We start from the raw sequence: 23859 nt of genomic DNA on the forward strand, positions 1-23859 counted from the left end.
CTAGACGTGGTAATGTGTAAGAGTCACCCAGGTGGTACAGGTTTTGAAGGCATGAAGGGGTCATGAAGAGCAGCTAAGGCTCAGCACTGTGAGAGGCCAAAGAAGACTATTGGTGAAGGTCCAGCCTCAGTTGCAATTGATGACCCAAGATTGAAGGGGTCATGCAAAGGGTTATTAAAGGGATATTAACTTAAATTTTAAAATCCATCATAAAAATTCATCATTTTATAAAGCCCTTCTTGGACAACATGAGGACCTAAATTTGTATTTCAAGCATCCAAAAAAAAAAAAAAAATCCAGGAATGGTGGTACATCTCTGTAACCCTAGTTCTGAGAAAGTAATGACAGGTGAATCTTGGGGCTCACTGGCCACCCAGTCTAGTCATGATGTCAAGTTCTAGGTTTACTAACAGGCATCTTTCCAAAATATAAAGTGTGGGACATTCAAGAAAATACCTGAAGTCAACCTCTGGCCTTCATATGTACACACAAGATCAAGCACACACACACACACACACAGAGAGAGAGAGAGAGAGAGAGAGAGAGAGAGAGAGAGAGAGAGAGACGGCATAGAGGGAAGAAAAAATATCACATTGTCTGGTAAATATTTGAGAAATATAGCAAAAGGAAAATGAAAGCTGGACAAGCCTGTAAACTACTGCTGCTGCACCTCCCCCACCTCAATTACCTCTGCCACCGGTACAGCTGTCACATCCACACACAAAAACCTAATCCTATGGTGCCATCTGGTGATGATGATAAGAACTGCTTGATTCAGATCCTCTACAAAGAGCCACTTTTTCTCCCAAAAATCCTAAGTCCTAACCAAATTCTTCCAAGCCCATTTTTTAAACTATATTAAATTGAATTCAATTATTTTCTATTTGTTTTATAAGTAATAAAACAATAAAATTGTTCCTTATATAATTTAAAATCTAGAGTGGGCTGTCTGGACTAGGTTATATCTCATGGGTGAAATTTATTCTTTATTCTAATAAATTTATGGAAAAGTGAGCAACCAGCTATCTGTCATTTAAAACCCACTTTTAAACTTTTCTAGAATGTAAGCAATGGGTAAATGCATTATTATGATGCTCTTTACTAAAGAGGTTGAAAGCCATGTTCCCGTGTATTATATTTTTAGCTCAGAATCAGGTCCTCACTTTAAATCAGACCATCTGGTGAGACCTGAACAAAGTTGGCTTTTTTTGGTTTTTTGTTTTTGTTTTTGTTTTTCTTTTTAAAAAAAAGTAGCAATTTGAAGGAGGAGGTTTGGTTTCAAAAGGAATACCATTTATAACTTCAGGTACATGAAATACCTGTTCCAAGAGTCTGGTTGGCAGCTAGACCCCCCAGGGGCTCCCGAGGACTGGACCACCATCTTAAGAGGGGAAGGGAAAGGGATAACCACTTGTCGGGTTATCCTAAAGCGCCCAGTCTCATAGGTCTAGTCTACATGAAATGAGAGAGAGGTCACAGCTCTCCTTTTTGCAGACTTGTCTCAGAATCTTTCACCACTAGCAGCAGCAGAAGGGAGACCTGGAAAGAGGATAGCATTTTAAATGTAAATAAAGAAAATATCCAATAAAAGAAAAAAAAGACAATTCGAAACAAAAAACAAAAAAAAACAAAACAAAACAAAAAACCTCTGGTTGGATATAATGACCACTCCAGTCCTGCTCTTTTTTAAAAATATATGATAAAGGGCACCAATCCTTCTGAGAAGGTTTTCTACTTTCTGTACAGTGGCAAATTACACAGTTATAAAGGGAGTACTCTTCACCCAGTGCTTCTTGTCCATCAGATTAAAAGATCTTAAAAGCAACGCTTACTCACCCAACTTTATTCAGGAAATTTTCACATTACAGAAGTGTGTTAAAATTCTTTTACACTGAGCATAACTTTCTCCTGCTGCTTTAGGTAGGCAGGGCAGAAGCAATGACTTTCTATTACCTATGTAATTAGAATGACCTTACTTTGGGGACACTTTTGTATTCTTCCATATTAAAGTAAGATTTGGAGATGCAAAGGTGAAATTCCTCTTTCTGGGAAAACTAATTACAGTGTGGTTTTAGGTATCATAGTAGGCCCTAATGAGACAGGTCCCTGTGCATCTAACGACCTCTTACCAGCTCTGCCACTTGTCGTGTTATCCTAAAGCGCCCAGTCTCATAGGTCTAGTCTACATGAAATGAGTGAGAGGTCACAGCTCTCCTTTTTGCAGACTTGTCTCAGAATCTTTCACCACTAGCAGCAGCAATTAGCCCTAATTGGTACCCTGGGTACCTGTCAAACTGTAAGGTCAGTGATGGAGGGAACAAGCAAAATGAATTACCCTTCTGCTTCTAGAAATGAACTCATTGGTTCTATATGGAACTGCTATGTTCCTGTCATATCTGGGCTGGGCTCGGGAGGTAGATTAAGGTGGAATTATCTTTTGAGGCAGTCAGATATGACCACTGAAGAAGGTCAGTTCACCACATGGACAATGCAGAGTGGTTAAGTAAGAATGCACGGCAGTATGTCTTGCAAGCCTCCTTTTACCACCCCCACATCACTGCACCCCTTCCTATGTCCTTAGTCCACATTTGACTTTTCCACCAATACAATATCATAAGTCAAATCGAAGTTAGTGTTATATCACCATTTTTATCTCCTTTGCTTCAGAGTGCACACTGTTTATACTCAAATGCTTTGCAACGGAGACACCCAGGAGCTACAAAGGGATACCATTGACTTTGCTGTCTCTCTAGAAATCTGCCCTACCTACTTCACAAGAGCTGAGTACCATTGAAAATATGTTTTAAAAGACTGATGTGAACCTTAATTTTTGCAGAATATTAATTTTGCTAAGTGGCTATGTTTGTAATTCTAACATCTTTGTCATGGCTACTTTAAGTTGGAGTTGTGGGGAGCACCTTGCAGGCTTTATCAGGAAACACTTAGTAATCATTTTCTCTGCTATAAGTAGCTAGCAGAGATGACTTAGCATCATTCAGGGGACACCAAAAATCAACAGAATACAGCATTCTGCCCCCTTGCAAAACTAACTCTCTCTCTCTCTCTCTCTCTCTCTCTCTCTCTCTCTCTCTCTCTCTCTCTCTCTCTCTCTCTCTCTCTCTCTCTCTCTCCCTCCCTCCCTCCCTCCCTTCCTCCCTCCCTCCCTCCCTCTCTCCCTCCCCTCTCTCTCTTCCTTTCACTTTATTCAGAACTTTTCTGCAGGCTGAGAAGGGAGGAATCAGAAAGGAGTGGGCATCTAACTAACTCCCAATAAGTAAGTCATGGCATCACATCAGCCAGGAAGAGCCCTTCTATCTACCTAGGAAGAGCAGTAAACTTGAAACTAAACAAAGAGCATTCAGATTCCATTTTGCATGACTTAGAAAATACTGTTTATCTGAGTTTTAAGCCTCCCTTTGGGAGACTAGAAGCTAGAAATGGTTGACCTAGAAATAATTCAGCCCTGAGAGCTGGATGAACCCAGGCATTAGCCAAAACCAAAAGGGGCCTTTTAGGACCATTTATAACTAGATCAATATGTCACCTAGCCCTGCCCTAACTTTACTAGAGATTTTGTTGGAATGGAAATATTTAACCCAGAAATGAAACTTCCAGAAGGAGAAACATTGTATTGAGCAGTCTGGAATGAATCTGCTTTCTTTAGTTTCCCCCTTCACATCCTAGAAGAGTCCATGGCAAGTCGATGAGCTGTCCAGTCTCTGCATCTTTTTATTCTCAATGAATACATATTCAACATTTAACAGTAGAAAATACTCAGCCACAGCTCATCACAAAAGAAAAGAGAGCTAAGGAGATAGATGAGTCAGTCAAGGCTTGCCTCACAAGCATAAGAACCTGAGTTCTCATTTTAGCAGCTCTGTAAAAAGCTGGACATGGCAGTGCTTCACAGCACAGGGGAGCCAAGAACAGGTGGATCTTTGGGGTTCTCTGGCAAGCTAGTCTCACCTAATTAGCAAACTCCAGGCCTATGAGAGATTGTCTCCAAAGCACAAGGTGCAAGGATAGACTTACACACATAAACACACACACACACACACACACACACACACACGAGTCAGGGGATAGGTAAATAAATGGTCCTTTAAAGGCCACTAATAAAACAGCAAGCTTTCTAGAATTGAGTCTACTCCATTCAGCCTAAGGAATAAATGCTCTTTGCTGAAGTCCAAAATCAAATGCCTGGAGTGAAACAAACAAACAAACAAACAAAAATGTATACTATTAGCTGGAGAAATAATACATCTTCATTTACTCTGTAGACGGACAGTCACTGACACCAGTGGCACCCTAAGCCCTATCCTGGGACAAGGATATAAAACATTAGCTGTTTGTACTTGCTGGTTTTGTTGTCAACTTGACAAGGCCAGAGTCATCAGAAAGGAAGAAGCCTCAGTTAAGGAAATGCCTCTGTTAGATCCAGCAGCAAACCATTTTCTCAATTAGTGATCAATAGAAGAAGGCCCAGTCCATTGTGGGTGGTGCCATCCCTGAGCTGGTAATCCTGGGTTTATAATAAGACAGTCTGGTCAAGCAATTTGAAGCAAGCCAATAAGCAATACCCCTCTATGGCCTTTGCATCAGCTCCTGCCTCCAGGTTCCTGCCCTGTTTGAGTTTCTGCCCTGACTTCCTTTGGTGATGAACAGCAATAAACCCTTTCCTCCACAACTTTGTTTTTGGTAATAGCATTTCATTGCAGCAATTGAAACTCTAATTAAGACTGCCTCAGTAAGAGATAAGGATTAGTTGAGACTGCAAATAGAGGCAGCTATTTGAAACTGCTATCCTTGTTGTATCATAAGATTATAAGATGTGTAGGAGGAATGCATCTAAATTCAATCTTTGTAGCATGATTGGGGACCACAATGGGAAGGAGAAGGGCGCCTTTGGTTCAGAGTAGAAATGGGCTGGATGAAGAGGACTTGAAGAAGAAGGAGAAGATGAGTGGTAATGGGTATATAAAGAAAAGGAAATACTCACTAGAAAAGAAAGAAGTAGAAGGAGAGGAAGACAAAAGTGATAGATAAGAAGCTAAGAAAGCCTAAATAAGATGGTTGTACCTTGACCTCTCTTCCACTTAGAACATAAGTTTGGATCCAACCAGCAGGTAACTGCCATGGAAGAGAATTAGATGGGAGAGTCACTTGGTCAGATTGTCTGGGAAGACTTCCCATTCTGGTCATCAAAACACATTTCTTGTTCCCTATTCCTTTCTACATGGCCATTCTGGAAGCTCCAAGTTCCTAGACCCAGGGAGATGCCAAGGTTTGAAGAAATGCTTACACTGGAGCACAAAAATTAAGTTAAATAAGAGGAACAAGTTCAAAAGATTTATTGCCGGAGATGGGATGTGGCTCAGTTGGTAGAGTGCTTACTAGCATGCAAGAAGTCCTAGGTTAGATCACCAACAAGACATAAAACTGGGCACAGTGGTAAATTCATGCAATTCTACCACTCAAGAGGTAGAAGCAGGGTGATGAGACATTCAGGGTTATTCTTGGGTACACAGAAAGCTCTAAGAGGTCTAACGTACATTAAAATATGCCCCACCAAAACAGTATTGCATTCCATTGCTATAGTCTGTACTCTGATTTTACACCATAAAAGAGACACTTGACCCTTAAAATGGTCTCAATTTTCTCATCACAACATTGATAAAATTCATGCCTGAAGATTTGTGCATGTAGCACATTTTTCTGTGTCAGAAAATGACAAGAAATACCTTAATCTAAAGGAGGCTCTGTGAGCTCAGAGAGAGTATTATCATACAATATTCTAATTTCGCAAAGGCGCTGTCTGTGTTCTTTGTACCTGTGCTGTATATGTATAAGAAAGCAAAGACAACACTAGCACTGAGGATGAAAGTGCATTTCAGGAAAGCCTTGCTTTATCTACTCCTAAGTTCTGATTTTAATGCAATTTCAATTTTATCTCACTTAAGCCGAGTAAGCTCAAAGTTCTCTTAGAAAGCTTGGATTCCTGGGGCTCAAATGCAGAGCAGTGACAACAATGTGAACCCCACTTTCTATGACTTTGAGGTGCTATGTTTCAGTGGGCAACCTGTCCCTCCCTCACTCTTGGTCTTAGAGATTTCAATTCCAGGGCCTTGGCTCTGTGATCCTGATCTGTGCATTGTTTATCTTACTTTAAGAATCCAGAGCCCCTAGGTTAAGCACATGGACATATGGATGGACAGAGGTATGCTAATAGTCACTAACCTTCCTGCTACAAAATATGCCTGAAAAATCACATTGTCCCAAGCCTACCCTTGGGCACTTTCAACACTTGTAACCAAATAGAGTTGTTTTGGTTTGGATTTGGAGTTTTTTGTTAGTTTGCTGTTTTTTTATTTTTATTTATTTTTCCCAGTTTTACACTGAAGTTAGCAAGTACTATCCTATGCAAGAACTCTCTCCAGAGTAAAAAGTAGTTTTCAAGCAGCTCAGATATGTTAGTAAACTGTTTCATCAAAGTTTTAATCTGTATTAAAATTAGACAGTAAAAATGTTACCACTTCCTAACGTGTTCTAGCAAAGGCTTTATTGTGCATCTTTATTCTCTCTTTCCTCTCACCAACCCAGGAAATTAAGGATAAAATGTGTAGTAACAATGTTCAAATTACAAATGTAAATACAAGAAGGTTAGAAAACATTTGAGTTAGGTCCTCATGCACATTGTAATTCATCTACTCTATTCTGTAAAAGCACATGAGCTGTATATTCCCACATCTATAGCTTAGTGAGAAATGAATGTTTATGAAAATTCTTTTATTACAAAGACAGCTTTCATTTTTACCTTTGATGATATGAATATATAATCCAAATAAAGGAAATTATTCATTGTTTACCATGTAACAAACCCATAAAGAGTTTAATTTTTCCCTTTGTATTTTATAATAACTTCATTTATTTATTGTTTTATTTGAGACAGAGTTTCTTTATATATCCCTGGATTCCCTAGAACTCATTAAATAGACCAGGCTGGCCTAGAACTCACTGAATTCTGCCTGCATCTACCTCTGACTCCCTAGTGCTGGGGTTAAAGGCATAAGTCACCACACCCAGCCCTCTTGTATTTCTTTATAACAGCTCTCATGACAGTAGCACAGATTCAAAATGTACTCTGCCCCCCCAAAAAAAATTGTTTTTAAAAGTCTTTTCAATTTATTAGAAGATCTGGGAGTGGTAACTGATATCAAAAATCCATGCACGCAGGAGGCTGAGGTAAGAGAATTGCCATGAACACTAGGCCAATCTGAATTACAGAAGAAGAACATGTCTCAAAACTTAATTAATTAATTAATTAATTAATTAAAACTTACTAGGAGAAATATATCATAAATGTTGAGAAGCAACATTTATGCTTCGGGGGTGGGGATGGAGAGAACCTTTAGAAAGCCCCAGAGACCTAGAAGGTACTGTCTGCAAGAATAATATGGCATTAATAAAGTGTCAGAGTTTGGTGCCCTGCCCATGGGATGGATCCCAAGTTGGGCTGTCTGTGCTCCATTTTTGACCCTGTATTTCTTTTAGACAGGAACAATTCTGGGTCAAAAATGTTGAAGGTAGGTTGGTAACCCCATCCTTCCACTTGGGGCCCTGTTTATCTACTGGAGGTGGTCTCTTCTGGTTCCTTCTCCCCACTGTTGGACAGTTCAGCTAAGGTCATCTCAATTAAGCCCTGGGAATGTCTCACCTCCCAGGTCTCTGGGACTTTCTAAAGGTTCCTTCCATCCCCAGCCCCCACGGCTGCATATTTCCATTCATTCTCCTGGCCCTCTGGGCTTCTTTCCTGTCTCCCCCAATACCTGATCCTGCACCCCCTTTTCCCCTACCCCCTCCCACTCAGGACCCTCCCTCCATCTGCCTCCTATAATTATTTTGTTTCCTCTTCTAAGTAGGATAGAAGCATCTTCACTTGGGTCTTCCTTCTTGTTAAACTTCTTACTGTCGTATCATGGGTATTTGGTATTCTTTGGCTCATATTCATTTACAGTGAATACATACCCATTCACGTCCTTTTGAGTCTAGGTTACCTTACTCAGGATGATATTTTCTAGTTCCATCCATTTACCTGCAAAATTCATGATACCCTTGTTTTTAATAGCTGAATAGTATTCCATTGTATAAATGAACAACATTTTTCTGTATCAATTATTTGGCTGAGGGATGTCTGGGTTGTTTCCAGCTTGGCCCTCATCCACTGCTATGTCCTACCTCACCTCTGCTCCTCTAAGGCTAAGCAGGTTCCCATCAGGGAATGGCCAACCAATGAGTGACCCAACTTGAGACATATCCCATGAGCAAAACCCAATCCCTGACCCTATTAATGATATGCTTGCAACTGTCCTCTGAGAAACTCCACCCTGCAACTTACTGAAACAGATGCAGAGACCCACAGCCAAACATTAGACAAAGCTTGGAGAGTCTTGTGGAAGAGTTGGTGAAAAGATTGAGGGACACAGAGGGAATTGGGACTCCACAAGAAGACAACAGATTCAACTAACCTGGACCTTTGGGAGCTCCCAGAGACTGAACTACCAACCAAAGAGTGAACACAGGCTGGAGCTAACCCCACACTAACCCTCACCTCCCACCCCCGCACATATGTAGCAGGTCCCCCAACAACTGGAGCAGGAACCATTACTGACTCTGTTCCTGCCTGTGGATTCTGTTCCCCTAACTGGGCTGCATTTTCTGGCCTCAGTTAGAGAAGATATGCCCAGTCCTGCACTGACTTGATGTGCCAGGGTAGGGTGCTAAAGGCAGGCCTCTCCCTTCTCAGAGGAGAATGGAAAGGGGAATTGGGGAGAGAGTTTGAGTGAGAGGATATTGGGAGAAGAGGAGACTGATGCAGTTGGAATGTAAAGTGAATATATAAATAAATTTTTAAAAAAACTTTTAGCCTCATACTTCCAATACAGCAGATTCCTTGACACAGCTACCTGTGTTGTTATTAGTCTTTTCAAATTCTACAGCAGATTATTAGTCTTTTGTACTTATTCAAGTAACTAAAACAATATTCCACCAGACATCCCCTTTTTAAACAATTACAAAGAAGCCACCAAAACAATAAGGGGTGGAGAGAGAGAGAGAGAGAGAGAGAGAGAGAGAGAGAGAGAGAGAGATCTTTAAATTTCTGTAAAATGAGAGAAAAGTTAAACCAAGAGGGTCATTCCAGACAACAAAAAAGCCTCCTTCATAATCAAGTAAAACACCAGCAATGCATAATGATACACATCTTTAATTCCACTGTTTAAGAAGCTTAGGCAGTAGCCACTAGAAAGTTCCAGATGCCATATCTAGTTCCAGACACCATATCTAGTGGATAGGCACAGCCCCCAGTTGAGGGATGTGGCCACTCAACCACCTCAAAAAATATTAATACAGAATTCCTCCTGTCAAAAGGAAATTCAGGAACAAAGAGTGGAGTAGAGACTGAAGAAGAGCCCAGCCAGAAACAGGCCCTCCTAGGGATTCATCCCATCTGCAGATAACAAACTCAGACACTATTGTTGATGCCAAGAAACGCTTGCTGACAGGAGCATGATATAACTGTCCACTGAGAGGTTCTGCCAGAGCCTGACCAATAAAAATGTGGATACACACAGCCAAACACAGGACTGAGCACAGGGACCCCAAAGAAGAAGTTAGGGCAAGGACTGAAGGAGCTGAAGGGGTTTGCAACCCCATAGGAAGAACAACAATATCAGCCAACCAGACCCCCCAAAGCTCCCAGGGACTAAACCACCAACCAAAGAGTACACATCGGGGAAACACATGGCTTCAGCTGGGTATGTAGCAGAGGATTGCCTTATTGGGCATCATTGGGAGGGAAGACCCTTGGTCCAGAGGAGGCTTGATGACCCAGGGTAGGGGAATGCTGGGGCACTGAGGTAGGAGTGGGGGCAGGGAGCACCCTCATAGAGGCAGAATGTTTAGGGAAGGGAGACTGGGAAGGGGGATAACATTTGAAATGTCAATAAATAAAATAACCTATAAAAAAACAAACTCTTTAAAAAGAACTTAAGTCAAAATTAAGGCTGAAATAACATTAAACGTTTTACCTTTATTTAATAAACAAAAACAAAAAAAGCATAGGAAGATGGATCTCTGTGGCTTTGAGGACAGGCTAGTTTACATAGTGAGTTCAAGGATAGCCAGGAGTATGTAGTAAGACTCTGTCTCAAAAGATACTATTTTATTACATAATTAAACATAATGGAAATATTAGCCAAAAGAAAGCAAAAGGAGCCATGTCTACTAAAGATTTCTTGCCAAAGTGACTATTTTCTCTTGACAATACTTAATGTTGAGAAAAACAAGTAAGGTTTGAAGTTTGACACCTATATTTGTCTGTTTCTGTGAAGAAGTTGAAATAGTTTAAAACAAGGATAATATAGGGAAGTAATCTATAAATAGAATTCATTTCCTTCAGTAGAATTAAAGTCAAAAATAAAAGTGTTTCCTGTCTAATTCTTTCTTCTTCCTGTTGCACGGCATCTGAACAAACTCCACAGCTCACAGCCACTACCATGAGCATCATTGCTAAACTGCTGTGTGCTCTCTGAAACCATGAGACAACCTGAGTCTTCCTCAGTCATTTCTGTCAGGTATTTTGTCACACAACTGAGAAATTTATTAACATAAGAGGTATATGCAACCTGTGGCACAGCCCCTAAAAGCCTTGACAAGGGTTTCATAACCTCATAAGTAGGATTTCTCTCAGTCTATAATGAGATCAAGAACTCTGCATATAGTGAAATAACAGTGCCTCCTCTAGTGACACTATCAGTTGTCCTGTATAAAGGATCTTCTGAAATAGTCTTAAAGACCAAGTAAGTCTCCAGAGCTCTTGAACAGAGCAGAGAGCTCTGATAGCCTGGAAAAGTATAACATACAAATTTTCTATGAATATCAAAAAAGTGAGATGTATAATATTTTTATGCCAGCATTGTGGTTCACATATGTTCCAATCATGGAATATAAACAAAGTTAGGAAATTCACCTTTAGTAAAAGATGAACACAAATACACTAGTTCTAAAGGCAGCAAAGCAGCCATTGGCTCTGTGCTGTTTTGAAGCAAATGGTCTGAGTTGGTAGAAAGATTTCTTTTAAAAAGTAAAACTCCAAAGTGAGTTATTTACCATGACTGAAGCCAAGCTTTCAGGAGAACATATAACTGTTTTTTTTTTTTTTAATAATTGAATGCAGCCTTCAAATTTCTTGGGTTAATATATAGAAAAATAAATGTCTAACGCAAAAGACAAAGGCTCTGTCCCATTCTGATCTTCCTACTAGACGTCAAGTTCAGGTGAGTATGTAAAATTCTCCAGCAACTTGTGAAGGACCCACCTTGTACCTATTGCTTCACTGTTGCATGGCTTTGAGTAATTTCAAGTTATAAAAGTGAAGCATTGGACTCTGAACTTGCCACAAAATAAGACTTTTGAGTTTATAGATCACAGGGATATCCACGGGAAATACCACTGATTGTATCCTACATGGGGGACCCATATCATCATTGTGATCTAATATTCCATTTCAAAGTGACCAGTGGCAGTCAGAATGAGAACATACTTCCTTATAAGGAATAGAAATAGGATTCTCTCTTGTAAGAGGCAGGAAGAATGTCTCTTGGTTGCTATACTATCTATGAATTACCGGGTCCAAGTACCAAAGTATCAAGCACATCTAGAAAGAATAGTCCGCATCTTGGTTAGACCATTTGTATATCACTGCTTTAAGTTCTGGAGACCGTGACTTCAGAGACAATGTTAACTGTGTCCAAAGAGTAATATGAAGGCTTGGAAAGTAATACCAATGACAAATGATTGACAAACAATTGGATATGATTGTTCTGGGGTTTGTAAGGGGAGCATGATACTTTTTCTTTGTCAATATTGGAGGGGAAAAACCTTCATTTTGCATAGAAAATATAGGAAATATTTGTCATTTATTAATTACAAAAGAGAATCATGTTTCTATTCCTTATAAGGAATTATGTTCTCATGGCTAACATGTTTGTTATCAGAGACTGGATTCTGGCTTGAAGGGATTCTAATCTGTCATTTATTAGCAATCTTTTGTACTACATAAAAGATTGGACCACTGGGCGTGTGGCGCACGCCTTTAATTCCCAGCACTTGGGAGGCAGAGCCAGGCGGATTTCTTTTTTTTTTCTTTTTCTTCTTCTTTTTTTTAGTGATTCCATTTTTTAAAATGTTTATTTTAATGTATATGAGGAAAGGAAAAAACATAACCAGCCCATGACACTGATATTGCTGTTTAGGTTGTTAATTTCCTTCTAAAATAAGCTATTTTATAGGGAGAGGGTCTACATCTTAAACAAATCAATCACATAAGTAATAGTAGACATTGTGTTTAAATACAAAAAACCTTGGGAAAATTCTACCTTAAGGCAAATTGTCTTAAATCCCACTTGGTTCAAATCCACAATCCAATTTACTTTCTCTCTTTTCACTGGAGACTCTTTTGACTTCAGAGCTTCTGTGTCTCCATATTCTGAAGTTCTCTTCACTTGTCCTGCCATAGCTGGAGTGGGGCAGGCGGATTTCTGAGTTCAAGGCCAGCCTGGTCTACAAACTGAGGTCCAGGACAGCCAGGGCTATACAGAGAAACCCTGTCTCGAAAAACCAAAAGGAAGGAAGGAAGGAAGGAAGGAAGGGAGGGAGGGAGGGAGGGAGGGAGGGAGGGAGGGAGGGAGGGAGGGAGGGAGGGAGGGGGAGGGAGGGAGGGAGGGAAGGAGGGAGGGAGAGGGAGGGAGGGAGGGAGGGGGAGGGAGGGAGGGAGGGAGGGAGGAAGGAAGGAAGGAAGGAAGGAAGGAAGGAAGGAAGGAAGGAAGGAAGGAAGGAAGGAAGAAGAAAGAAAGAAAGAAAGAAAGAAAGAAAGAAAGAAAGAAAGAAAGAAAGAAAGAAAGAAAGAAAGAAAGTGTTGTGTCCGGCCAGCAGATCACAGCCTGGGTTCTAGCCTGGAAAGGCATTTTGGAAACCTGGAAGAGAAGAGGGGCTAGGCGGCGAGAGAAGGGAATGAAGCTAAGACAAGATTCTGATCAAAGCTCAATTTTACTATTTCCAAACACTCAGTTATAAAGGAAGGGGGAGGGAACCCGATTTCCCGCCAAGTAACTCAGGGTCCAGTAGCAGGAGGAACATGTGTGTGCCTCCAGGCAACAAAGCGACAGGGTCCAGCAGTAGGCGTGGCAGGACGAATGAGCAGGAAGCTCCACCCTTGAGCAAGCAGGTTCAAGCAGATGGGGAAAGGGAGACCACATATCCTCCCATTAGTTAACAAAAAAAATAAAGAAAGAAAAGGCTGGCCTGAGGCAGAAAAATTATCTATGTGCAATAGTTCTGTCTGAGTTCTTAGGGCTAAAGAAAAAACCTGTTTCTGTGGGATTCCCTAACTTTTCTAATGATAAACTGTATCTGGCTAAGACTGTCCTTATTATCCTAGTAAACCACTAACAGAATAGGCTCTGACTTTATAATGCTAATTAGTGCTGAATAGGTAACTTCCTGGTTGCATTTTAAGTAGGGCGTTGGAACCCTGGCTAAGTTTGACTCAACAAATTTAGAATAGCACTGAGTTGATATTCCTCCGCAATTTTGGATGACAGGCAAGGAAACAGGGAGAAGGGGTAAGACCAGCTCTTTAGTACAAGGCCAGTTGGCTTTTTTATTTGGGTGGGAGGTAGTGAAGGGCTTGCCCTTTCGACAGTAAGGTCTCCAACCTCTCTCCCCCCTAATAATTAAGTTAAAATAGGCAACGCTTAATTGAGGTGATCAAATGATTTTCTCATCCGTAGATGAGTGGGCCTTTAACCTTGACTTGGATGGACATTGACCTGATTCCTCCCGTGGGCGTTATAACAACCCACATCTGTGGCTCTTGGTATCTTTTGGGGAGGGGAGGCAGAGCCTTAGGTATTTTTGGTTTTTAGCTGGAGTCAGATACCAACCTCTTTTAAATCAGGTGTGTCGCACAGGGAACTCAGAAACGGTCAAGCTGGACCTTCCGCCGCAGTAATCTCCTGCACCAAGCGGTACCCATACTGTATTCGTCTGATCACGAATCAGTAGCGCAGGTCTGAGTCCTGCGTGGTCTCTAGTGGAGACTTGTCAACCTCAGATTTAGCAAGGCCTAGACAAGAATTATGTCATTATTAACACCACTAATTGTGGTTAAAATAGGAGCTGGAAGTCTTTTCTCCTCATCCCTGTTATTCTCTAGCCTGAGGAACTAAGGACACCTTGCAGTAACAGCAAGGGTGAAAAGCCAGAGGCCAGCTATGGGACTAAGCCCGTCTATTAAAATAAGAACTAATCTCTGTAAATATTTGAAATTTCTAGTTCCCTAGTTCTCTTGGTAAATCTAAATCCTATCTCAGACTGAAAGCCACGGGCTGGAATGTCCTTGGAAGGGAGATTAGCAGTACCACCTGTTTGCTCTTAGGGGAGGAGAAGGCATGCCTGCAGGTCCGGCTGGAGAACGTAGATTGACCTACTTGAAAAAAAGAGATCTAGACAATGAGAGAGTAGCAATGCAAATTTTCTTTTTGGAGAAGTCAAGGTACTTTATTCAGTTGCAAAATTTAAAGCTAAAGCTATTCTCCGGCCTCTGCTGGGGGAGCTGGCTCAGAGAGTAGCAGGAAAACAGCTTTTTTAGGAGCTTCAGTTTCCAGCTGAATTTTAAGCAAAAGAGGAATTTTAGTCCTCAAGGTGATACTTATAAGAAGATTTGGAATGTGTGTTCATCTGACTAATTAATCTCTCGAAAAAACACAAACCGAGCCCTTTCCCCAGATTAGAACCGGATCCTTTTATTCGTAGTTAGGGGGTTTTTCCAATTTATTAATCAATAAGAATTAGAAGTAACTGGATGCCAATGGCGATCTGTTGCAGACTGACCTTTAATATCAGTTTGCAAAAAGTTTAGGACAAATAAGGTGAAGGCAAGATGAGCCTTTGGTGACCTTGGGGGATATGCTCTGAATTAACTTTGCTAGGTAATTTAGAATATAGGAATCTCTAATAATTGGACTGAATATTAGACCAGTCTAAGATTGAGTTAGAATGGCTGGTCATGAAAGAGGAAAATTACTGAACACCTGAACTTTTCCTGAACTCTCTTACCCCTCCCATCCAGAGACTGTTCCCGGAGCACTCCTGAACTTTTTACCCCAAGGTACCCCCTCCCAATTGGAAACAGCTCCAGGAACATTTTTTAGATAAGGGGTCTCCTGGAACAAACCTAGTCCAACCCCTCCTAACTGAAGACTATGCCAAGAACATTTTTGAGATAGGGGCCTCCTGGTACTACCCCAGAATGTTCCAATAGATCGAGTACATTGCCAAAATATAGGACACGACCCCTTGGTTATGTAAAGCCCCTTGGCAGAACACCTTGGTGACGTAAAACTTGTACTTTTCCCCTGGCTATTTCCTATAAAAGCCTGTGAAAAGTTTGGGCCAATGGCCGAATCTCCTCTGCACCTTGCTGGCTGCATGAGTTTCGACCCCAGATATCTGGTATATGTGCTTTTTATGTGCTTTCTTGTCATTGCTGTATTAAATCTTACTCTCTATACATCTTAAGTTCGGTCTCAGTGTCTTCTTGGGTGCGCGGCTGTCCCGAGGCTTGAGTGGGTGTCTCCCTTTGGGAGTTTTGGAGTCTTTCATTTGGTGCATTGGCCGGGAATCAGCGCGACTACCCAGAAGTCCTGGACCCACTCAGAAGTAAGATTTACTGTTCTGCTTTGGTCTGGTGTCTGTGTTCTGTTAGTTTCTGAGAGGCCAGGTAGGCTATTCTGTATCTGGTGCGATCGCAGTTTCAGTTTTGCAGACGCTCAGTGTGCAATGTGCACAGTGAGACCGCGCTCCGGGTAGGAGCGCAGGGTGTGGATAGACAGACGTGTCCAGGTGTCCACCGTCTGTGCGCCCTGGGAGACGTCCCAGGAGGACAAGGGGAGGACTAAGGACGCTTAGTGGACCCCTCTGGCAGGTTGCGAGATCGTGGGTTCGAGTCCCACCTCGTGCCTCGGGTTGCGAGATCGTGGGTTCGAGTCCCACCTCGTGCTTTGGTTTTTTCTTTTTGTCTCAAGTCTTGTGTCTGCTCTTGTTGTGTTTGCTATTATTCTAGAAATGGGACAATCTGCTGGGTGTGTAGGTGTGGAACTGCTGCATTTGTGTATTCTGAGATTGTGGGTTTATTCTGGCAGCTGCCACTGTGGACCGTAAGGACCCTAGTGGCTGTGAGAGGACGACTGTCTATGGCCTCACAGTCTGCACCCCAAAAAAGATGTTCCAAGGGAGACCCTGGAAGGAGTGCCCAGGGTACAGAACAGTCAAAAAGACCTGGCTGTTGCCTGGCAGAGTGAAGGAGAGAGAGAGAGTGTTCTCTCTGCCAGAGCGGGAGTGGATGTGGAATCCCACCCCTATCAGGAAAAAGAGTCAATGTGGAATCCGACCCCGTCAGAAAGTGGCGTTTGGCTGGTTGTGTTTTGGTCACGTGACAAGACTGTGTGTGTGTGTGTGTGTGTGTGTGTGTGTGTGTGTTAACCCTTTGTCGACTGTAGACTTGGACTGACGTCAGGACAGAATTTGTCAGCAATGGTTTTAAAAAAAAAAGGAAAAAGGAAAAAAGAACCATCAGGCCGGTCTTGCCCGCCGCGCTCTCGGCGAGGCAGTGCCAGCGGCTCGCAGCGGGCAGGCAGTGCCGGCCGGCCTTGCTGCGGGGCCATCGTGGGGCGAGACCAGCTGCCACCGGCCGACAAAGGCAGCGCACGGTCCGCACTCGGCTGGGGAGCCCCAGGCTGTTCAAAAGAGAACCTAGATGCAGAGCCGGCTTTGGCGGCGCAGTTATGCTGGTGGCGAGTGCGGCGGCCTGCCGGTTCCGCCTGGCGCCCTGGAGTGGCCGTGAAGCTTGCCACAGCTGGGGAGGGGCCGACTGCGGCCGCCGTCCCTCCTTTGGCTTCCCCCTGGAGTCTGCCCGCACTTCCTTGTGTCTGCGCGCCCACCGCGGGGCACACAGAGAAGTGTAGTCGTTGTCCCCCGCCCTGCCGCGTTGGCGCCTTGCGTTTCCAAAAGCTCGGGAGGCCGGGAGGCCGCCGTTGCCTCCGGCCAAGAGAGCTCCGTGGATGCCTGTGTGTGGGGTGGCGGACGCCGCCGCCTCCGGGGGCTCAAGCCATGCCGGAAAACAAGTGGTTAAATTGCCCCTCATTTGGCTCCTCCCGGGGTCTGCGCACAGGTGCCCGCCCACACTCCCTCCCTTGTGTCCGCCACCCGCGCCGCCGCCGCTGCTGCCCCCACCGCAGCCGCTGCCGCCCCGACCGGCGGCGGGGCCGTTTCGCAGGAGGAGGCTGCTGTCTGCGCTCCGCCGGGCCCGCCGCCGCCTCCAAGCCATGCGGAAAAACAAGTGGTTAAATTCCCCCTCCCTGCCAGTGTTTGTTTGCCACTCCCACATTTCCCGCGCCGTGGCGCGGGAGACTCGGCGCTTGGCTCCTCCCTGTCCATTCGCCGTTACTGAGAAAATCCTGGTTAGTTTCTTTCCCTCCGCTGACTAGTATGCTTGAGTTCAGCGGGTTGCCGCGTCTGATCTGAGGACGCCACAAGGTTCCCTGGTTGCTTCTCATTTCCCTGTCCCCTGTATCCTGTCTCTTGTTAACTGTTAACAGAAAAAATTGTGTTCATTTTGAGATAACAGTGTGCAGCCAGATGTAAGAGCTACACTCCCTTCTCTGCCCCATGTGTTTTCTCTTCTCAGGCACTGCCCTGAGCTGTGTGAGTTTGTTCTAAGCTCCGGTGAGGGAGACCACTCACTTGGGGCTTCTTCTGTCCAAGGTAAGGAACACCTGCGGGTCTAACTGCCAGGCTCAGATAAAGGTCTCATGTCTGTGGGACTAGTAAGTGTCCCATCAATCTGACCTAGGTAATAGGTAATAAAAAGTTATAGAAGTTAAGAAAAGGATAGAGGTCTGAAAAAAGAAGAACTGAGAGCAAAGCTTCAGCAGACTCAAAAGAAATAGGTTAACAGTAAAAAGAGGTAAACTATTAAAAAAGTTAAGTGACAGAATATAGATGTAATAATTAGATAACATTCAAAGTAAGCAAAGACAAGAAAGAGATATATATAGATAGAAAGAAAGACATTATATGAGATCTCCATTGCAGTTAAAAACAGGAGTAAAGAAAGATAACTGACAAAGACTAGAACTTAGCAAAGTGACACTTGCTAATAATACTAGCACTTAGAGATGATCTGTAAAGAAATAAGGAGCCAGAAAATTTTCTAAAAAAGATAAGAGAAATGAAATGCTGGTCACAAAAGTCAGGGAGACTAGAAAACCTAGTACCTGGCAACAAAAGCAAGCCTTTGGCTAAAGATTAAAGTCTTCCCTAACAAAAAGAAGAAGAGCCCCCCTCATGACCAAACCCTTCACCTGTTCGTGGCTAAAAATAAAGAGATAGCAGAAGGGGTGCTAACACAGAAGCTGAGTCCTTAAAAGAGACCGGTGGTCTACCTGTTGAAGCAGCTAAAAAGAGACTGTGTTTTCATATTCCTCCACTGACCAATGCAAAGCAAGTTTAAAAGGTCCCTGGACACTACAGGTCTTTGCAAACTGTGGATTCCAGGTTTTGCTGCATTAAAAAGATAAACAGCCCCTCGTATAAGAAATAAAGAACAACCTTGGATGGCCTTAGATGCTATTGAGACTGCCCTAATGTTGTCCCCAACTTTGGGACTCCTAAATGTGACTGAGAACAAAAGTATTGCCAAAGAGGTTCTTACTCAGAAATTGGGACCCTAAAAGACCAGTGGCACTTGAAAAATTAGACCTGGTGACTGAGGGATGGCCTGCTTGTCTGCACATGATGGCTTTTGGTCAGGGACACATGATTCAGTTGTTTCCCTGACTGATGGACACATTATTAGAGCTTTTTGTTGACAGAACAAGTGACCTTCGCTTCCCCTGCTAACCTGCTGAGTCTTCACCTACTCATCACTGACATTCTGGCAGAAGGAACTTTGGCTCAGAAGGCTGAACTCTTGGCGCTAACCCAAGCCCTGCGGTTGGCTGAAGGCAGAGACATCAAAACAAAGAAGAATTCTGGCCCTCCTAGAAGCTCCTGAATGAGCCGGGTGAGTTGGGGTACCGGGTATCGGCTAAGAAAGCTCAGCTAAGTCGCAAAGCGGTGGCTCACCGAAGCCAAGAAAAAGACTGTGATGCTGATCCCAACCCCCACCACCCCGTGCCAAGTACGTGAGTTTCTGGGGACGGTGGGCTTTTGCAGACTCTGGACTAAAGAAAAAGTCCCATTCACCTGGACTGAGGAACACCAAAAAGCCTTTGACAGCATAAAGGCAGCCCTGCTTGCAGCCCCCGCTCTGGCTTTGCCAGATCTGACTAAGCCTTTTACCCTATATGCTGAACTGGTACACGGATGGCAGTAGCCTCATGGTTAAAGGTAAGCGGAAGGCGGGGACAGCAGTGCAGCAGTGGACAAAAAGCAGGTGATCTAGGCCAGCAGCCTCCCTAAAGAGACTTCAGCCCAGAAAGCTGAATTTGTGGTTTTGATACAAGCTTTATAAATGACACTGACATCAGGTATGCTTTTGCCACTGTATGGAACAATACAAACAAAGAAAGCTGTTGACATCTGCAGAAAAAGACGTTCTCAATATAGATAAATGAGACTGCTCACATAGTCATCAAGAAGATTATTAAAAAAAATTTTTCCAAGAGTGCCAAAAGCAATAGTGTCAGATAATGTTGCCCAGGTAAGTCAGGGTGTGGCCAAGTATTCAGAGGTCAAAAATTACATTGTGTGTATAGACCTCAGAGCTCAGGATAGATAAAAATTAGTTTAAAACTTTAAGACAGACCTTGACAAAATTAATCGTGGAGACTGGCATGGACTTGGTGTTCCTTCCCTATGCCCTATTTCTTGATTCAGTTTTACTCTGTTTAAGATCCTTTATGAAACTCCTATGCCCATCATAGTCTCAAATGATGTGTTTACACCTATGTTGTTATAATAATGATCTGTATGCTAAGTTAAAAGGCTTGCAGGTGGTCTGGTCACAACTGAAAAGGATTGGACTGAGTACGCGGACGACATCGCGCCAGGGATCCCAACAGCCGAGACAGTGAATGAGCTGGGTACCCCATGGACATCTCACCAGTTCCAGCCAGAGATCTGATCTACATGCACCTACATCATGCCCAGACCCTCAAGCCTCGCTCAAAAGGCCCCTGCCTAGTTCTGTTTACTAATGCTTCTTGTTCTGTTTTTGTTCCCATGTTAAAATAGAGTAAATGCAGTATCTGAAATTCTAAGATTAGAATTATTCACTAAAAGAAGGGGGGAATGAAAGAGGAAAATTACTGAACACCTGAACTTTTCCTGAACTCTCTTACCCCTCCCATCCAGAGACTGTTCCCGGAGCACTCCTGAACTTTTTACCCCAAGGTACCCCCTCCCAATTGGAAACAGCTCCAGGAACATTTTTTAGATAAGGGGTCTCCTGGAACAAACCTAGTCCAACCCCTCCTAACTGAAGACTATGCCAAGAACATTTTTGAGATAGGGGCCTCCTGGTACTACCCCAGAATGTTCCAATAGATCGAGTACATTGCCAAAATATAGGACACGACCCCTTGGTTATGTAAAGCCCCTTGGCAGAACACCTTGGTGACGTAAAACTTGTACTTTTCCCCTGGCTATTTCCTATAAAAGCCTGTGAAAAGTTTGGGCCAATGGCCGAATCTCCTCTGCACCTTGCTGGCTGCATGAGTTTCGACCCCAGATATCTGGTATATGTGCTTTTTATGTGCTTTCTTGTCATTGCTGTATTAAATCTTACTCTCTATACATCTTAAGTTCGGTCTCAGTGTCTTCTTGGGTGCGCGGCTGTCCCGAGGCTTGAGTGGGTGTCTCCCTTTGGGAGTTTTGGAGTCTTTCAGTCACACTGAAGAAAAGTGAAAAATCATTATGACTCTATTAAATGACTAATTTTACTAAGTCTGAATATACAGTCTCTGATGTACTATTGCCATAAAGTTAAAAGGCTAGAAGCTAGTCTAAACTGGAAAAATGACAAGCAAGGATGGATCTAAAACATGAATTTAATCTTTTAGTCCTTTTAATCAGGACACTGAGTTAACTTACCTGTCAGCTCAGCACACGAATTACTAATAAGCTTCTGTAGCGTTCTGTGGAAAGAACCTGTTTTTTCCTTTTCTAATAAGGTAGCTGTTTTAGGATCAATCTATAAGCCAATAAGTAGATCCTTTTAAGATACTAAAAAACATTTATTAAATTTGACATTTTAATCTCAAATTTTGAAAATAAAGGTAAGTTTTAAATAGTGTGCATGGAAATGCACTAAATAGTATATATTGGGATACAATTTCTCTCTTTTGTCTTTTAAGAGATTAAAGTTTAAAATTTTACAATATCTAACCTTTTGAATTAATAACTTTTTGGACAAAACATTTTAAATATTTGGCTGTAAAGGGGCAGTGACTAATTGTACTTTCAATTATTTTTCTTAAGGAACGGTTGTAACTAGAAAGCTTGAAAAGTTATTAAGAGTCACACGTGCATAATTTATTTATTTATTAACTAGAAATATGTATAAGCAATTGTAAATTTGAGAATTAATAGTATCTGAGGGACGAACAATTTTAAGTAATTATGAGCTCAGAGATATAGCATTGACTATTAATATATAAATTAAGGTTTGATTGTTCAGCATTTTAAAACACCATCTACAGCACACAACCAGATTATTTGTGCTGGGAATAGGGGCAACTGTGTGTCTTAAGACTTCGCCCACAGCAGCTAGTTGGGCCCACGTGGGCCAACGATTGGCTGGGAGGATGAGAAAAATGACTTTACAATAATGTTTTTTCTGGCCAAAGAATTGTCTTGGGCACAACTAATTTTTAATTACCAATTAACAACAATTATAAAAGCTTTCTTTATTTTTTGTAAAAACCTTTTGTAGTAAACTAAAACACTAAGTAATAAAAGGATACTGTCTGAATCTTTTGGGTGAGAGCAAGGATTTAAGGTAAACTTCTCTTGAGAAACATTAGTTAATAAAATACTTTCCACTTAGGAAACAATATATACTGAAAGATTAAAACTTTTGGCTTCTTGTAAAGAAGCAGAAACAATAAAAATTTTTCTTACATAATGTAGAGCTATATTAGCCATACGTAGAGGCAAAATTTTCTAGTGATTACCAGTTTACTAGAAGCAAAAATCTTTGAATTTAAGCATTATTTTAAACATCTGAATAGATCTGTAACACTGTTAAAAAGAAATTTTCTTGAACACAGCGAAAAACTTTTTTTAGGCATTGTTTGCAAAACAAAAGAAAGTCCACAAGCCCCTCTGGGGCTGCCCAGAGCCCTGAATTGACTCAAAGGTAAAATACTTTTTAATCTGAGCATCAATCTTAAATTTGCAATCAAACTGCAAGCTGCAGTCAATGGAACAATGGCAGTTTTAACCATAATTTTTAAGTTTCTTGTGCAAGGTTAGGATAATACCTATAACTTTGGGAAAGCAAAAACTAAGTTTAAAACAATTTATCACCTTTAAAATCAATATTAGAAGCATTACTATCATATTACGAAGTTTGGATGTCAATTAATACCTATGAATACCTATTAAAGCAAGCTTTAACGCTTTAATAAAGAGGCATTGCTTTAAATCTTATCTTAAATTTTACTATTTAGGATAGGAACCACATTAATCATTATCTAAACTAGAAATATCTTTAGAGACCCAGCCTCTAGGGCTGCCTTAGGCCACGTGTCGGAAGGACTCTAAACTTGAGTTATCAAATTTAACATTAACCATCTGTAGCAATGTAACAATTATTAATCTTAACCAACAACTTGTGAGCTGAATGTGAAAACATGCAGAGCACATTTTCAATAAAAAAAGAACCAAATGAAGCAGTTAATTTTAGACCAATCAGAGAATATTAATTTTTGTAGCTACAATCATAGAATACAAAAGCACTTTACCATTGTCAAACACATTAATTATGAACCATTTATCAAATTCGAAACTAAGAGGCTGTGCACTCGCTGCTTTTTCTTAAAACGAACATTTTTTCCATCAGGGTCCCTCCTGCCACGTGTCTGGTTCTTGGCTGAAACACGTGGCAGCTCTTGGCTTAGCAGATAAAGTTTTTTATACCATCTTTATTATCCAACATAAAACATAGAACATTCATTCATACAGACTGGACACGAACATACATGAATTGAACACGAGAACAGATTGGTGCACCAGACATTAAACAAGACACAAAATGGGGGCAGAGTACTCCTGCTATTTGGGACAATTTCCTCCCTCATGATGCAGTTTTTATAACTGCGGCAATCCGCCTGTATTAATTTCCTTTTAATAAACCCTTTCCTTTCTCATACCTAACAATGTAGCTTTTTCGAGCCATGGCCTACCGCCTGTGCCTAGCTCCTCTTAAGCTTCACTGCTGAACCTAAGTGAACCAGCGCTCGGGCTTAACGCTGTCTCAGCTTAGCCCATACCTTCTCCAGTATGAATTTCCTTTATCCTTTAATTATTCCATGGAGCTCCAAACCAGCAGTGTCTCTTCCAAAAATCCTTTGCCGTTTCTCAGTCCCGCGTTGGTTCACCAAATGTTGTGTCTGGCCAGCAGATCACAGCCTGGGTTCTAGCCTGGAAAGGCATTTTGGAAACCTGGAAGAGAAGAGGGGCTAGGCGGCGAGAGAAGGGAATGAAGCTAAGACAAGATTCTGATCAAAGCTCAATTTT

At 42.1% G+C, this 23859-nt stretch overlaps 1 long non-coding RNA gene across 1 annotated transcript; it reads left to right on the top strand.

Annotated features, from left to right (window-relative positions):
• The first annotated feature begins 18347 nt into the window (after positions 1-18347).
• On the top strand, positions 18348-20921 carry LOC147002545 (uncharacterized). The gene is made up of 2 exons (XR_015048700.1): positions 18348-19506; positions 20097-20921. It is a non-coding gene; the product is annotated as an uncharacterized LOC147002545 (long non-coding RNA).
• Positions 20922-23859: the final 2938 nt, after the last annotated feature.

Source organism: Mus caroli, unplaced genomic scaffold (genome assembly GCF_978045245.1).
Source record: "Mus caroli unplaced genomic scaffold, Mus_caroli_1 scaffold_10, whole genome shotgun sequence".
NCBI lineage: Eukaryota > Metazoa > Chordata > Mammalia > Rodentia > Muridae > Mus > Mus caroli.